Source organism: Saimiri boliviensis, chromosome 8 (genome assembly GCF_048565385.1).
Source record: "Saimiri boliviensis isolate mSaiBol1 chromosome 8, mSaiBol1.pri, whole genome shotgun sequence".
Taxonomy (NCBI): Eukaryota; Metazoa; Chordata; class Mammalia; order Primates; family Cebidae; genus Saimiri; species Saimiri boliviensis.
This window is the reverse complement of record NC_133456.1, coordinates 77,553,919-77,568,852: the sequence shown is the minus strand read 5'-3', so window position 1 is coordinate 77,568,852 and position 14,934 is coordinate 77,553,919. Positions and strand designations below refer to the sequence as shown.

General features: G+C 40.7%; 1 long non-coding RNA gene across 1 annotated transcript in view; it reads left to right on the top strand.

The window, feature by feature from the left end:
- Positions 1-14,934, top strand: part of LOC141585268 (uncharacterized) — a 118,583-nt gene that overhangs the window by 94,781 nt on the left and 8,868 nt on the right. The window contains exon 3 of the long non-coding RNA XR_012518665.1: positions 2,521-2,677. This is a non-coding gene — a long non-coding RNA (uncharacterized LOC141585268). The remainder of the gene's footprint in view (positions 1-2,520; positions 2,678-14,934) is intronic.

Here is a 14,934-nt window from a genome sequence, read left to right as displayed (position 1 = left end):
CAGGTACCTGTAATCCTAGCTACTTGGGAGGTTGAGGCAGGAGAATTGCTTGAACACAGGAGGCGGAGGTTGCAGTGAGCCGAGATTGCACCACTGCACTTCAGCCTGGGTGACGGAGTAAGACTCCGTCTCAAAAAAATAAAAATTGAAAATAAAAATTTTTAACAAATAAAATGTTTTTTAAAGTTTTCACTATTTTTTCAAGATTCTAGTAGTCATATGTAACAAAAGTGAAAGTCTTGTAAAATATAGACTAATACATAGACAAACATTTAAAATATCATTCATAATCTAATGTAAAATATCATTCATAATCTACTGTCTCTTATAATTCAAAATGTCACTATATATGTAACCTAAATAAATCTGGGATGACCCTGCCCCATAAAGGTTAGATAACATTGAGTCAAACACATCCTCATTCTTACATCCTTTTCCATGTCCTGTTAAAATTGAAAAAAAGCCGGGCGCGGTGGCTCAAGCCTGTAATCCCAGCACTTTGGGAGGCCGAGGCGGGTGGATCACGAGGTCGAGAGATCGAGACCATCCTGGTCAACATGGTGAAACCCCGTCTCTACTAAAAGTGCAAAAAATTAGCTGGGCATGGTGGCGTGTGCCTGTAATCCCAGCTACTCAGGAGGCTGAGGCAGGAGAATTGCCTGACCCCAGGAGGCGGAGGTTGTGGTGAGCTGAGATCACGCCATTGCACTCCAGCCTGGGTAACAAGAGCGAAACTCCGTCTCAAAAAAAAAAAAAAAAAAAAAAAATTGAAAAAAAAAAAAAATCCTTCTCCAGATTTTTGTTTGTACTTGGAGGTAGGAGTAGAAAGTGATTATAGCTCATAGACATCTGCGTTTCTGGAAATGATGTTTGTTTAATCAGTTCCACTTATAGGTCATCTCCCAGGTCTGCTCATGTCATATCCAATACCACTGCATACTTGGTTTCCCCAAACTCACTCTCTTGAGATAGGGTCGTGCACAGTATGTTTTACTGATGATCAAAGGAAGGTGGCTGAGGAGAGTACTACATTACACCAGCAAAAATATGTTCAAATCAGAAATGAGACTTCTTCATTCTAGGAAGACTTGATTCTCTCACAACCAGATATTATCCCTGTACCCTTTTCCGTCAAGGTTGTCAGCCTTGTGCTATCTTCTAACTTCTCATGTTTTCCCATACTACCAAATCTCAGCTCACGGTTTATTCAAATAAGTTTAAGGCTGGATGGCTTAATAAATACAGTGGCTCATGCCTGTATTCCCTGCACTTTGGGAGGCCGAGGCAGCTGTATCACCTGTGGTCAGAAGTTTAAGACCAACCTGACCAGCACAGTGAATCCTCATTTCTGCTAGAAATACCAAAACTTAGCCAGACCTGGGTGGTGGACCCAGCTACTTAGGAGGCTGAGGCAGGAGAATCACTTCAGGCCAGGAGGCAGAGGTTGCAGTGAGCTGAGATCATGCCACTGCACTCCAGCCTGGGTAACAGAGTGAGACTCTGTCTCAAAAAAATAAAATAAAATAAAAAATTTAATCTTTTAATCTTTTAATCTTTTATTGCTGCTGGTAGCCCATGGTCTCTGAGAATCACTTTCCCACTATTCAGGTGTCAAGAATTTTTCTAAACCAAGATTGATTCTTCGTTAAGAGAAGTTATTGTGTCATTTATTAAGAAAATCCATTTAATTTTCTCTGACACACACTTGCTACAACAGAATATGCTCTCACTGGATACTGCTGGCCATGTGTCCAGGGACGTATCTAACGACAGAGATTATCATTATTTTAACCTTCAGTTTTCTAAATTATTTCTTATATTGGCATCTTTAATCACATTTGGGGAAACGAAGGCATCTCAACAATTATTACGTGCAAATAATAATAATAATATGTAAAGACATAGGTGAGAGTCTCTCCTCTTTCTTTCTTGTTAAGCCCCTGTGTTACCAGAGCAGTAATATGTTAAATCTCAAAAATTCCATCATGATGGGTGCTTGGGGGTGAATTGTATGTCCCTCCCTCCCCATTCCCTGACAATTTTTATGCTGAAGTCCTGAGTCCTATTACCTCAGAATGTGACTATCATTGGAGAGAAGGTATTTTTAAAAAGTAAACAAGTTAAGGTGACGTTGTTAGGGTGAGTCACCATCCATATGACTGGTGTCCTTGTAAGAAGAAATTAAGACACAGAAATACATAGAGGAAAGACCATGTGAAGACCCAGGAAGAAGGCGGCCATCTAAAAGCAAAGAAGAAAACAGGTCTCAGAAGAAGCCAGTCCTACTGACATCTTGCTCTTGTACTTTGAGCATCCACAATCATGAGTAAAGGAATTTCTGTTGTTGAAGCCACCCAGTCTGTGATACTTTGTTATGACTATCCTACCAAACTAATGCAATGAGTCTAGTCACTCATGACAATTTGTTTTACTTTGCATGTAACCCAGTTATCAGAAATACGATGTTAAGAGGAAATCTTTTAGGTCTTTAAAATGAAAGTATCTTCTGTTTTGTTTTAGTCATTATTCTATGAAGACATGTTGTTTAGAACTGCAGCGTCCAACTTGAAACCATGAAGAAAAGAGAAAGAAAATTCCAGGGGCATTGATCTTAACCATTGACACCGATGAGTTACTGATCTACCCCCAGAACTGCTAATCTCTGAACATCTCATCTGTAAGTTTTATTAATAAATCTCCATTTTCTGAGTTAGTTTTGACAGGTAGTCTTATTTGTAGTCGAAACATCAAAACCGTTAAACCTCCAAATACTGCATTAACTGTTTTCATATGAAATCAGTCCACTCTTTGTCTGAAATCTGGAAGATTCCTTGTCAGAGGTAATACTAGTATATCAATCACAAGATTGAATTTCATCACATCAGAAAAGTGGAGGGAAATGGACGGAGGTACACTGTGAAAATACTTCCTCTCTAGGTCTTGGCATATTAATTCTTCCACTCGAGAAATGTTTACTGAGCATCATTTATGTACCTGTGCTTGGCGTCATTTCCATTGAAAGGGAAATTGAATCTTGAGTCTGAATCCAGTTCAAAATTGTTTATTGTGTATATGGAGACTAAATATTTTAGCAAGACTCATTTGGCTGATGAGTAAATCCAAACGAGTGAGGTAAATCCTGGCCTGTTGCCTCTGGCTCCAAAAGCAGCCAGACACTGTCCTTTCCACTTTCTACTTCATGCCATGATAGAGAGGACTCTTATAATAAGAAAACCACTGGTCAGACGAGACCGTACCTGAAGAAACAGCATCAAATGGCAGGTCGGTTGGTAGCCACAGGGGGACTGCACACTGTGGGTCTCTGCTCCAGAAAGCAGCCCACCAGCATGGGCTGCCTGCCAGAGGGTAATCACGGCTTGTAAAAGCATGCTGGCGCCACCAGGGCACAAGGAACTGCCCCTCTCCCTTGAGCCTCATTGCACCAGAGGTGGGAGAACAGGGAGAACAGCTGCCACAATTGGTGGCAAGTTAAATTGTCTGTCTGAACCAAGCAATTCATAATTGGAGTGAGGAGGGACAAGTAAAATAAGCGTCGACTTTTGTGGGTTTTTTTAGGGGGTTGTTGTTTTTTTAAAAAAAAAAAAATTGTTTTTGCGATGAGAGCCAAGAAATCATTACTTTCCCTCCAGGTACCCAATAACTGAAAAGCCACTTTTGCGGCGCCAACGCTGCCATCTCGGTATTGTTGTTACCCCACTGAAGAGTGGGTAGGGACTGGCAGTTAGACAGACTGTGTTTTAATTGGCCTCTTCCTGGAAGGGAAAGAGCCAAATGTTTTCAGGATGCTTATTCGAGCCAGTTTCAGAGTAATAAAAGTGCATCTTTGATACGCAGAGAGTTTATGTTCTTCATAAAAATGCTAATTTCAATCTTTGCTGAGAGGAGTGGCAAGAATGCTTTCCCCCTTAGGCTTTTTAACACAAATACGGTTGTACTGTGTGGATGACCTTGTGCTTGTTAAAGAGGGCGAAGCTTACGACCTGTCTACAGCCTTTCAAATCCCACTCTAAGGATTTTACCATGGTGAATATGAGAGTATTCAAACTCTTTTCATGGAAAACTGGAAAGCAATGTATTTGTTTCTTTAAAAAAAAAAAAAAAATCTCTAATACAAATACACAGGGAGAGCTTACCATATTTTTTTCCTTCATTGAGTATGTTTTTCCAAGGTCAATTTGGAGGTTCTTCCTACTTGGCTGAGAAAAACTAAAGCCCCAGTAACTGCGTTTACAGCCCTCTCAGTGGCTTGGAAATCATCCCCACCTACAGATGCTACGAGAAGTTGCTGATGTTTTTCCAGGGCCCCAATGTTTGCTTCTCTCGCTACAGAGAGGGAAGACAGGGTGATGAGTGAGGTTTTATTTGTCCTATGGGATGACTCATTCAGCGAGAGTTTCTGACCCAGAATTCTAGTCTTTCTCTTCTCTGTTCATCCTTCCTCCCATCCCCTTGGATTTTTCAGTTTTGGGGCAGGTTTCCAGTCATCCTCTCCCATAATCCTCTCCCTCAATCTCAAAATACAACAAGACTTCCTTTAAAAAGTTAAACTTCCCACAATGGCATTCAATTTACTCTGGGAACTTGTTTAAAGGGCAGGGGTTTTGAAACATGATCAACAAAATAATCAGTTCTGGATTACATTTAATAGTATCCTTACAAACTGCGCCAAACCTTAAGAGGGAAAACAGCTACCTTCGATCTCTCTCACCGTGAATGGGACTCTGTGTCTCGATCTCTCTCACCGTGAATGGGACTCTGTGTCTCAAAACTTTTTATTGAATATTTCCCGAAAGGAAGTCTGTTTTTCCAATAGGGAGAGTGTGCAGTCTTTCTCAGAACTCAGACCCATCTTCAATCCAGCTGTGGCCAGGTGTGGCTCAGCAGCCTTCAGCAGCTCTCTGCTGCTGCACAGCTGACACTCTGCATTCTCAGGAATGCCAGTCTGGTTTTTTTTTAAAAGCGTCAGGTTAGAGGGCATTAAATATAAAGAAATCAAAACACAGTAGACTAACTGAATGGAACACCACCGATCAATTTTCATTAAAGCCATGGAAATGCAGGTGATCAAATACCAAAATTTACTTGCGTAATACCTGATTTTTAATAACCCTGTTATCTCTTCTAATTCACTATGACACATCCAAATTGCAGTTCTTTAAACCTTCTCTTCCCATCTGTAAATTGGATGAAGAAAAAAAGAAACAGAACAATACTACTTCTTTTATTCTTTTTTTTTTTAATTGCATTTTAGGTTTTGGGGTACATGTGATGAACATGCAAGATTGTTGCATAGGTACACACATGGCAGTGTGCTTTGCTTCCTTCTGTCCCCTCACCTGTATCTGTCATTTCTCCCCATACTATCTCTTCCCACCTCCCCACCCCCCGCCCCTCCCCCATTTCCCCCCAACGGATCCCAGTGTGTAGTGCTCCCCTCCCTGTGTCCATGTGTTCTCATTGTTCAACACCCGCCTATGAGCGAGAATATACGGTGTTTGATTTTCTGCTCTTGTGTCAGTTTGCTGAGAATAATGGTTTCCAGGTTCATCCATGTCCCTACAAGTTCCTAGCAAAAACTTCGTATTTCTTATGAAAATGCTGCTGCCAAACTTTATCATGCCCTGCACTTGTATTCCAGGTCACATAAAAAATGGTCGTAGGGAAACTATCTCTTCTGCATGTTTTAAATCTAGTACAATCCACTAATAACCAAGAAACCCAGTTAATAGATGCTTCTGTGGACTGTATCTTAAAGAAGATAGTTTCTACCCCCACGCAGGAGTGGCAACGGCCAGATGGGTCAGTCAAATCAAACTGTGTGTTAGGAAAAACAGGGGCCTTAAGGGCTTTCTACAAACACCAAGTTTAGGTCAAGGCTAGTGTCACAGAACAGATAAATTGGTATCAAATGCCAATTTGATACCATGAGGCTCTCCTGGAAGTATGAAGAGTGAACGGTTACCTAATGGATGCGGATGAAAGGATGGAGAAAAGGCTTGTGAGCATGTTATGAAAGGCTTCAGTGAAGAGTGGAGATGTCTTCCTTGAAGTGTTGGCATCTGCATTAATCAGGTTATCTCTTCAATTAACCCAGTGAAGAATGGCTGGGTGTAGTGAGGTAAAAAGAGTGCTGTGGGAAGAAGAAACCACATTAGCAAGAGCATGGAGACAATGAAGAGCATGGTGTGAAGGAGAACAAAAGATATGTGAGTGATGGATGAATAAATACGTGGTCTGAAATGAGTAGGTAACACTGAGGGGCATTGATGTCATTTGAGAAGAAAAATGACATAATCAGACAAATGAATAATATCGGAAGCCAGGTAAGCCTGTGACTTCTCTTGTTTTTCCTATGTGGTCAAATTTAACATGTTTCATTATTAATTTTTTGATGTGCATTTTACAGGTGCAAATTCTCTTTTTGTCTTATTCATGTCTGTATTTCCGGCACCTGTTAGATGTCTAGTATACAGGAAGCATCCACTCAACATGTATATTGAATAAATGAGCACGTGGATAAATAAATGGATAAAGCTTAAGGAAACCTAGGACAGTGACAGTGAGGACAGAAACAGATGTACCTGTGGAAGTCATCATGCAGCATCAAAATCAACATCATTTGGCAACTAATTAGATTTGGGGGTGGGGTGGGGCAAAGGTGACAGATTTAGGAATTACGCTGGTTCAAGTGAGCCTGGAAGGTTGCATTCACAAGAGCAAGCATGGGACTAGGTTCAGAAGGAGTTGAGGTTGGCTTTGGTTCTGTCGGGTTTAGGCTGTGATGGCAATCTTGTTTAAAAGGTTCAGGAAACGCAGGAATGCAGAACTGGGGCTCAAAAGTGAGGGTAAGGCTAAACAGAGAGGTTTGACTGCTCCCTCTAAAGAAGTGTCAGTTAAAGTGGTGGGCAAGGATGGACTTGTCCAGGAAGGGAGGGTAACGAAGGGAAGGCAAACGAAGATAGTGCCTCAGGGAGGAAGGCAAGATGAGCTAGAGTCTGAAGTTTGGGAACCAAGTCTTAATCTCCTGATCCAGTTATCTGATCTCTTATGCATTCAGCTGTCCCAGAAAACACCACAGATCCTTGTTCTGCCAAGGGAGATGACGCCTTTAAATGCATACTGCATTCCAGCCATTAACTGCAATCACCAAATCTTGCATCAACCACCAACAGTGGCTCAGAGATTGCCACTTGAGGCTGCACATTGCTAACTTATTTTCCCCTCTGATGCTATTTAGTTTCTGATGATGTTAATAAAATGAAAGGCTATTTTTTAACGAGCTGGGAGAGAATCCACTTACCTGAATTGTTCGTAAAAGGAATAAAACACGTCAAGACTATGCTTTGCGCCAATCCACCAATATAGGAACCTGCAGTTGCAAGAACCTTCTTATGTAAATATTTACAAGGAGAGTAAAAAAAGAAAGCGGTTTGGGTTTGCCACCAGATGGAATAATACAAGAACAAACTTGAACACAGTCAAAATGGGCTTCACCAACAACAGGAGTCCTCTCAGGAATCTACCATTGCCTGGAGGGTGAGACAGGAAGAATAGAAAGTTAAAAGGAAAAGCAGCTTCTGGCAAAGTTTCTCTTGGGACTTATTTCAGCTAATCTCTGAAAACTAGGTTTTCTTGTTTATTAAAATCTTCAAAAACAATTTATAATAAACTCCTTCATAGTATTTATGAATTAATTCATAATCCATTGCTTCGCTCTCTCTCTCTCGCTCTCTCTAACCAAGCTCTACTGTCATCTCCCAAAGATTTTCAAAGATGCTGCTTTGGTGCTCGTGGGTGGTTAGCAGGAGTGAAGCTTTCTCCAGGGTTATCTTCCCCAAGTCCCAGGCTGGCCCCTTCGCTTTTGACTTCTGAGGCAGAGGAGTCTGATCACGCTGCTGCACATGAACCTATTATGCATTCTCAGTTTTCATTTCTCCATCTGCCTTGAGTAGCCTAATTACAAAGAAAGGAGCAATAACAGATATATCAATTATATAATGTTTTTGCAACTGCTCTTTGCCCTCCCCTCCCCTCTCTCTGGGTCCCCTGTACAACCCTTTTCTGACTCAGAGCACATTGGAAGCAAACTTGGCTCACAATGCATTTTGCAAATAAACCGCAAAATAACATGATTGTAAAAATGTTAGCTGCAAAAGTAATAAATAAGGAACTAAATAAGTATGTAACCACAGAGCCTTGTCTGGCTCCTCGGCTCGCTGACCACAGCAGCTCTCTGTTGTCTGTCCTCACTAGGGGACAGAGTGAGGACACTAAGAAAATGGGAAGACACCCCATCCTTGCCCAGGGGGTCTCATAGGTGGAAGTGACACATAGATAGAGCATTCCATCATTGTGAGACAGAAAGTTCTATGTCAGAGCTCCCCAATCTAGAAAAGCAGTGTCAGAGAAGAGGAGACGCAGGCTGTTTGTCACCATGGTTTCAGGGTCACCTATTGTTTTCATGAGCGCCTGTTAGGGGTCTGGCTCTATGCCTGGATGCATATACATAGCATCTCAGATCGCTCTTAGCAACCCTTGGATGTGGGTATGATTAGTCCCAGTACACAGATGAAGAAACTGAAGCCCTTCAGAAACAAATAGCAGTTAGACCACAAGATTTCAGATGCTACAAAGTCTTCATACTGATTAGAGTGGGAAGAGGGAAGTGCAGCAGAAATATGCTGTGATTTCCCCCTTCCCCACCACCCTTTTCAACGCTGGCTGTTGAGATGTGCCCATTTTTCAAAGATTTGGGGATTAAAACTCCAAAGCCTAAATATCAGAGTTGCCAATTATTTTACATATATTTACTTTGAAATCATGCCAGACTAAAGACCCTCTTCACCAGAAGACTTCTGTGGCTGGGAAAATTCTCTCAAGGTGATGACCAGTGTAGTCCAGTCAAAACTGAAATGGGAAATTGAAAGCTCGGCTTGAAGCTGAATAATCCAGTGCAAAATTTTCAATTCAGGGGCAGTATACAGTAATTTTATGCCTCAGGACAGGGCTTAAATGTTAAGGATTAAAAAAGCATCGCTAATGTTGGATACATGCAGACACAGCAGCAAATGAGGCTCTGTGGTCAGGGCCCCTGCATCACACAACCATGGAGGACGCTAGTCACATTATCAGCTACGTGTAGTGTCGCTCCTCCAGGGTTATGCAACACGCGTGACCTGCAAAGCTCAGGACAGCCTTTCCTCAGGGAAGTACTGAAAACACAACCAAAACCAGGGAAAACACAGCCTCAAGTAAATTAACAAGCAATGGAGGGAGACAGGTCCACGTCACATGATAACTAGGGGGTAGAGGGGAGTTATCATTGTTCTGCAGGAACTGGGAATGGAACCGTTCCCCAGTTTATTCAGCATGCTTACATGCATTAATGCCTTTTGTTTTCACAACATCTCCATGAAAAAGGGTTATTATTCTTATTTACCACATGGGAAAACAAAGGCTCAGAGAAGGGAAGTAACTTTTCTAAAATGTCCAGCTCTTAGATTGGAAGCCAAGACTTTTGTCCAAGTAACCCCCGCTTCTGAGCTTCTCCCACTGCCACCTCATTGGCTTATTGGAAATGCGGAAGAAGGGGCACCAGCAGGACCTCCATGCACCAGACTCCGGAGGGGAGCTGCTGAAAGCCTCAATCAAGGAAGAAGCAAAAGAAATCTTAGGAGTGGAGGAGGCATAGACGTGATAAGAAGGAGTTTCAATGAGAGTGTATGACGTAAAGTGATCCACAGAACTTTGGAAGTTATTGAAAGTCAAACCAAATTATTCCTTCTCTGATGTGCAGCATTCCAAATGCTGAAGGTTTGTGGTTTTAATACAAACATTGTAACTTCATTGGGATGGAACTCTTTCTAAAATCGATTATGCATTTGTCTATCTTCTAAGATAAAGCATAAAGAAAATAATTTAGCCTTTCACAAGGGGTCCACACTGTCGCCTGTCACTTTCTTCACCGAAATATAAGATGACATTCTAGAGGACTCTCTAAATTTAAAGCACCACTGGACTCCACCACACTCAATCTGGATTGCTGCGATTTTTAAGTTGCTGAGAATTTGTGGCGGGGGTTCTGTTTATTTTGTTTTCTATCTCCTCTCTTCTTATCAAACCATCGACCTGTACTTGCCTTCCTTTTTAGTAGGCCTGCCCATTGTAACCCCTTGTTCCACATCGAATGTGTTGTTTTTGGTCTTGTGTACATCTATAGGCAGCCAAGTTTATTAGCAGTTTGTGTAAACTGAAACTATTCAAGCTCTGAGTGAGGAACTATAGTAATCAGCAGACGACGTAGACATTAGCACATGAAGCTTGAGTCCTACCTAGAGCTGTGCCTCCATCCCTTGCTCATTTTGCCAGATTAATTTGTGTTTTCTCAAGATCTAACTTAAATAAAAAGATCTAATTTAAATAAAACCTACTTCAGGAACCATTCAATGAATGCCCAGCCGAAGTTACCTCTCCTGCTTCTGAACTATCAAAACTACAAGATATGCCTGTCTCTGGGATCACCACTGCCTTCCCTGGGTTTATTGCCTGTGAGAATGCTCCTTCAATTACAATGAAAGTTTAAAGACAGAGTTTGCATTTTTTGTCTTGATACATGCCCCCTAACTGGGACTTTGTTTATTATAAAGATAGTAATGCTATCCCAAAGAGAATTTCATCCTATCAGAAGGGGCAAACAGGAAAATGAGAAAGAAGGAAAGTTGGTGGGAAAAAAAGTTAGGGAGGAAGGCAGGGTCAGAGAGGAGGAGAAAGGAAAGCTGGAAGACCTTTTCATTCCTTAACTTAGTCCATTTCCCCAAAGTAGCAGCAGCACAAAGTCAAGAACCATTCCCGGCATTTCCCAAGTCTCTCACTAGATTCTATCCAGTGACTGCCAACTAATGTATCCAACAGCCAGCAGAGTTAGGATAGAACATGGACACTGAGATGAGCCCACTCCTCTGGTGAGCTCATCTCGCTCTCCATGCTCAGTCCTAGCTCTGGTGGCAACCATGCCCACCAGAAAAGGCACCAAAGGGTGGAGGATCGGCTGCCTGGAGACTGGTGGGAGGAGGAAGCAACCTCAGCTGGCAAAAAACAATACACTCCTGTGGCTGCAGGCTCTGCCCTTTCCTGCCTCCTGGCAGCCTGGCTCCATAGCGCTGAGGTTGTCCTGGGCTGAACTCATCAGAGGCCCTCCCGCTTTCAGACAGGTATTCAAATGAATGAATGTTTTATTCTCAAAGACTTTGTTTAATAATATGGTCTCAGAACTTTCTCTGTTAGTCTCACTCTCATGCTCACCAATGCCAGTATAAGAAAACTTTAGGCCAGTTTGAAATGAACATCATCAATGCAATTAAACGTTGGTTGGACTCCCAATATATGCCCTGTGAATACCCCTGTTTTGGAACTTTCCACAATTTGCCTTCTTTTAGATTTCTTGTTGAATGCATTGATTCGTCTCACAAGACATGGACTGTGATTCACCACAGCATTGTTCCAGTGTGTGCATCATGGCATAGCCACAAAGAATATCTCCCCTTTTAGCTCTTAGGGCCTTGATTTATAAGGCTGCTATAGTGATACTGTAGTTACAGCCTTTTAAGCACCTACTTTCTCATATTCTGGCAACAGCATCACACTTTTCCTTTAGGGAACCCTCCACTCTCAATCCATGTAGTGAGGAACTGACCTTTCTCATGTAAGTTCCAGCAGTAGAATAGACCTAGACTTAACCAATCCGCGTATCTAACTTCAATAGCCACTGCGACTGAATTATAGATAGGCGCATGCCCATTTCAGTACATGGACAACTGATTCTTGGATTTTTGCCAGAATTACTTCGGGAAAAGCACTTTTGATTAAGATTATTAAATGGATATGAATCAAACCTGCAGCTGCTGAGAGGCACCCAGAGAAAGATATGCCCAAAAACTTAAAGGGATGTGAAAGACCTCTTCAAGGATAACCACAAACCACTGCTCAAGGAAATAAGAGAGGACACAAACAAATGGAAAAATATTCCATGCTCATGGATAGGAAGAATCAATATAATGAAAATGGCCATACTGCCCAAAGTAATCTATAGATTTAATGCTATTCCCATCAAGCTACCATTGATTTTCTTCACGAAATTAGAAAAAGCTATTTTAAATTTCATATGGAACCAAAAATGAGCCCATATAGTGACAATTCTAAGCAAAAAGAGCAAAGCTGGAGGCATCATGCTACTTGACTTCAAGCTATACTACAAGGCTGCAGTAACCAAATAACCAAAACAGCATGGTACTGATACCAAAACAGATATATAGACCAATGGAACAGAACAGAGGCCTCAAAAATAATACCACACCTCTACAAACGTCTGATCTTTGATGAACATGATAAAAACAAGCAATGGGGAAAAGATTCCCTATTTAATAAATGATGTTGGGAAAACTGGCTAGCCATAAGCAGAAAACTGAAACTGGGCCCTTTCCTTACAGCTTATACAAAAATCAACTTAAGATGGATTGAAGATTTAAATGTAAGACCTAAAACTATAAAAACCCTAGAAGAAAACCTAGGCAATACCATTCAGGACAGAGGCATAAGCAAAGACTTCATGACTAAAACACAAGAAGCAATTGCAGCAAAAGCCAAAATTGACAAATGGGATCTAACTAAAATAAAGAGCTTCTGCACAGCAAAAGAAACTATCATCAGAGTGAACAGGCAACCTACGGAATGGGAGAAAATTTTTGCAATCTATCCATCTGACAAAGGGCTAATATCCAGAATCTACAAGGAACTTAAAAAAATTTATAAGAAAAAAACAAACAGCCCCATCAAAAAGTGGGCAAGGGATATGAACAGACACTTTTCAAAAGAAGACATTTATGTGGCCAACAAACATATGAAGAAAAGCTCATCATCACTGGTCATTAGAGAAATGCAAATCAAAACCACAATGAGAAACCATCTCAGGCCAGTTAGAATGACAATCATTAAGAAGTCAGGAAACAACAGATGCTGGAGAGGATGTGGAGAAATAGGAATGCTTTTACACTGTTTGGTGGGAGTGTAAATTAGTTCAACCATTGTGGAAGACAGTGTGGCAGTGATTCCTCAAGGATCTAGAACCAAAAATATCATTTGACTTAGCAATTCCATTACTGTGTGTATACTGAAAGGATTATAAATCTAGCTATAAAAATGCATGCACATGTGTGTTTTTTACAACACTATTCACAATAGCAAAGACTTGGAACCAAGCCAAATGCCTATCAATGTTAGACTGGATAAAGAAATGTGGCATATATACACCATAGAATACCATGCAGCCCTAGAAAATAATGAGTTCATGTCCTTTGCAGGGACATGGATGAAGCTGGAAACTATCGTTCTCAACAAACTAACACAGGAACAGAAAACCAAACACCGCATGTTCACACTCAAAAGTGGGTGTTGAACAATGAGAACACACAAATACAGGGAGGGGAACATCACACACTGGGGCCTGTCAGGAGTAGGGGACAAAGGGAGAGATAGCATTAGGAGAAACACCTAATGTAGATGATGGATTGATGGGTATAGCAAACCACCATGGCACATGTTTACCTATGTAACAAACCTGCATATTCTGCATCTGTATCTCAGAACTTAAAGTATAAATAAATACATAATTTTAAAAATATCCAACGATGTGCTACATGCATACAAGATACCCAGATAACTAATAAAGACATTTACAGCGTCAAAGTAAAGGGATGGAAAAAAAGAAAAAAGAAGAAATCTACAGAGAAGAAGCATAGCTGAGAGAAGCATATCTGTTGAAATTATTCAGTTACGATCTCCAAATATGCTTTTCTGGTTAGCCTTCTTTATGTTGGATTTCTGTTAGTTGCAACCAAAAGAGTCCTTTTTAATATACAGAAATAAATGCAATATAAAATTACTATATTTATAATTTTTATAGTTTACAAAGTACCATCATATGAATTATTTCATTTAAACATCATAATTTTTAAAAGTGGCCATTAGCATGCTCCCTATTTAATACATGAGAAAATGGACGTTAATCAATTTACCTAAGCTATGGTAGCCAGTAGGTACCTGAGTCAGAGATCAAATATCTTACTCCTTTTCTGAATCTGGTGGCAGCCATTCTTATTTCAGGAATTTTACAGTCAAGTACAGGAGACGTGTTTAGCCCATGTATAAGGTTCAACAATGAAACAGTGAAATACACGTAATGAGGTAGCATTTGTTGGTCAGTAAAATTGATGGTCCCTTAGTGTGTTTGGAGGGGAGAGAATGCTGAGGCATGGTCAGCATTAGGAGAACATACAGGGGAGCAGGGATTGTACTGTTGGTGAATTTTCCCAGAGGATTTTAAGACATGTTGGGATATGAGATTTAGAAAGGCCTTTAAAATTTTCTACTCCAATCTCATCTTTTTACAAAAAAAAAAAAAAAAAAGAAAGAAAACAAGATTGGTAAGAAAAGGGGGGTTATTATTATTATTGATCATTCATTGATTATCTACTAAGTGTCAGGCTCTGTTTATGCACGTCATTGCCAATGCTTTCAACAACATTGCAATATAAGTATTTTTACCTCCACTTCAAAGCTTTCGAAAATGAAACTCAAAGTTTCTTGTACTCTGATTTCAACTCTCCTTTCTTTCCTTGTCTTTTAAGACATCTCTGAAGATCTCTTCGATAGAGACTTCTCTGTCCTCAGTTTACCATACTTCTCCCTCAACTCGAGTCCAAACTGCTATCAAAGCACAAAAGTGTATTCAATGTAGAGGTCTTTGTTCACACATCTATTGGCCCTCTACATGACTGTGAGTTCCTTGAAGTTAGATATGGTGTTTTATATGTCTTTGTTTACCTGGTGCCTAGCACAACACTGGAAGAGCAGGTGAGA